This window comes from Notothenia coriiceps, unplaced genomic scaffold (genome assembly GCF_000735185.1).
Source record: "Notothenia coriiceps isolate Sejong01 unplaced genomic scaffold, NC01 NC01_scaffold00000663, whole genome shotgun sequence".
Classification (NCBI taxonomy): domain Eukaryota; kingdom Metazoa; phylum Chordata; class Actinopteri; order Perciformes; family Nototheniidae; genus Notothenia; species Notothenia coriiceps.
The window spans coordinates 44,990-47,918 of NW_011333364.1; positions in this window are offsets into that span (position 1 = coordinate 44,990).

Consider the following 2,929-nt stretch of genomic DNA (forward strand, 5'->3'; position numbering starts at 1 on the left):
ATTAGAAGGGCCGCCTGCCGGTCACGGGCCTGGGGGATAACCTCCAATCGAGAGGGGTGGAATTTAGTAACAAAGTGTACCGCTATGATTATGTAAACGTGTGGTAGAACACTAGGTATAGAAAGACGAAAACCACCAGACGGTGTGCACGTGTGACGTACGTACGGCGCTCAGTACCCGTTTCGATAGACCTAATTCTCCAACGAAAAAGATAACGTGTCGTAACTTTCTTTCCGGTTTACTTACCGACACTAAGAATTAAAAAAATTCGTCTCCAACTGCAAGTTAGTAAACATGCCGGGAGCCTCCTTACGCAGACATTTTTAACTTTTCCTTTTTCCAAGGCGGGGGGACGACTATTTTCATTATTATTTTTTGGGAAACTAATATTGAATTGTAGGACAGAGGATAACTTACGACTCATATAATATTTCTTTATCGGTCAATTAACTCGTACATATCGTGAAATATTGAAGTTAAAAGCTTCAATCTGGTGCACTTTGAGAGCAACATGAGGAGATCTATGGATACATCTCTCAACACCCCTTTGAAACAGAACTGTAAGCACATTTTTCTTTTTGGATATTTTACAAATCACTCCCCTTTCAAACTTATTTTTAACAACTTTTTTGTTACTGTCATATAGTATTTTATACCTGTTTTTCATTTAGTCTCTAATGTCTCATTAATAATTATATTGATCATATCAAGGTGTGCCTTAACCTCACTGAGCTGAGGTTATTTGAGCCTCTCAGGAGAGAGCTCTCTTCCACCTGGTTGTAGAAAAGCTCTTTAAATTCGTTAGCATAGCTAGCTAACCAAATGCTAATAACAACAGATCGCCACTGTGCTTACAACTAAAGACAGCCACACAAACACTGCAGCATGTGTACGGCTCCTTATGGGTACTGCAATATTTGAAGAGTTGGAGCGGCGTTCCGGTGCTCTCCGTCAGCACTCTAGTCTAGTCTACACTCCTTTCAGACGAGACATAACCACGTGAAGACACGTTACGCTCGTGTTGTGTTCAAGGAACCTGTCCTTGGCCAGGAAAAACAGGCACTCGCTTGTTTAATTTTTTTGCAATCTAGATTTCTTCTTCTTTTTTGAAGTGAGAAGTTGTCCGTCGGACGGACTAACGGACCCCCCCCCAAAACGAAAACTCTTCGGTTCTCCACGAATTACACAAGTCACCCAAAGCAGCGTTAAATAAGCGGGAGGCGCCGAAAAGCGACTAATTTGCATCACTGAAAAATACAGACGATAATGTCTGTTATTAAAGATGACCTGCTCTAAATGTGCATAAAAGCTGGTGACGCCACAAAGGATAATACTTTTCTGTAATCTCATTGTTTTCCCATTACCTGTATGATTTAGGGCCATCTTTGTTGGTGTGTTCATCCTCATCATTTGACAGGTCATATGGATCAGCATTGTGGTGCTAACACAATAACAGCATGTTAGATGTGATAAAAGGCGCAAACACTGACAATCAACTAGAAAATCAGTTACTGCTAAAGACAAAATATTATTAAGATATCATTCAATTCACCTGTCCACCAGCTGCAAGGTGTGCCAATATTAATGCATCACTTCCTGGAGGGAGGACCCTCCCCACTCCAGCCATTCTGCCCATCATCTGTTTGTTCTTTCTGCCTCGCTTTGATGGCATCTGCATGACGACCGCGGGGGGGACAGTAATGTCCTCCTTCTTGTCTGGAAACAAGAGAAAAGTGTAGAAAGAAAGGAAAGGAATGCATGGTGGGTCAAAAACAGGAAGTTGATGTTTGTGTTTCTAGCCTAACTAACTAATCTCAGGAATAAATTAAGAAACATCTTCAGTTTGTATCATGGTGCCCTTGTTGGTCACTCCCATTTGCTCCACTAAATGGTGGCCAAAAATGTTTACAGTAGGCAGGTTTTGGCTGCCAGTTTTACTGAGAGGACTTTACTGTAAGACATTGCTGACAAAGCTTCTATATTCCTCAATCAATTCGTAAACCTTTAACTGCAGTTTGATTAATGACCATTAACCAAATGACTGAAGTGACGGGGAACTGCGGCCTCGTTTTACCTGCATTTGATTGGTGCAATGCAGATACGATCATGGTAGTGGGGTGTCCGGCAACAAATGACTGGGTGGAGGAGGTGGGGACCAGAGTGCCTTGAGGGGTGGTGAACACTAACCCCGCTGAGAGGAGAAGAGAAAGGGTGATGTTGTTATTGGTCCAAACATTACATTACATGTTACTTGTTAGACTCAGCGACTCACATACTCAATACTGTGGACAATCCCCACAGGAGCAATTTGGGGTGAAGTGTGTTGCCCAGGCACACAACGACATGCTGACTGCAGAGGGGTTCGAACCTGTGGCCCCCTGATCCGAACACCAATGCACAACCCACTGTACCACACGCCTCAAGCAGTATAGGGCAGCAGGATTTGGAAAATATAACTAATTGCAATGGTTTGACTGATATTGCAATTGCAATATGATTTGGGATGTTAGAGGAAATTATCATTGTAAAATATGTCAAAATTATCAAGGTTTAATTTGTATCCGTACTAAACAGAAACATTTTCTTAAATCTGTAAATCTGTAATATGATTTGTATGCCGGTATACTAAAACCGGTCACAAACTCTACATATCAATCGGTCATTCTATAGTTCACCGTCTATACCGGCGAAGATACAGTCATACTTTCTCAGTTAGCTCTACGCACGTCCCGTCTAAACTCTAAACATAGCGCCTCACCACAACCATGATGTTTTAGAGTGAGTTTGTTTTTCGTAAACCCTCCCTTAAATCCCTTAGATCGGGAAACGTTGGTACATGTACGTGTTTTGAAATATGGGTTTGTAGTGTTGTCCCCGGGGAATTTCCGTTAATATCTAATTTTATGGTAAGACTCAGACACTACCAATC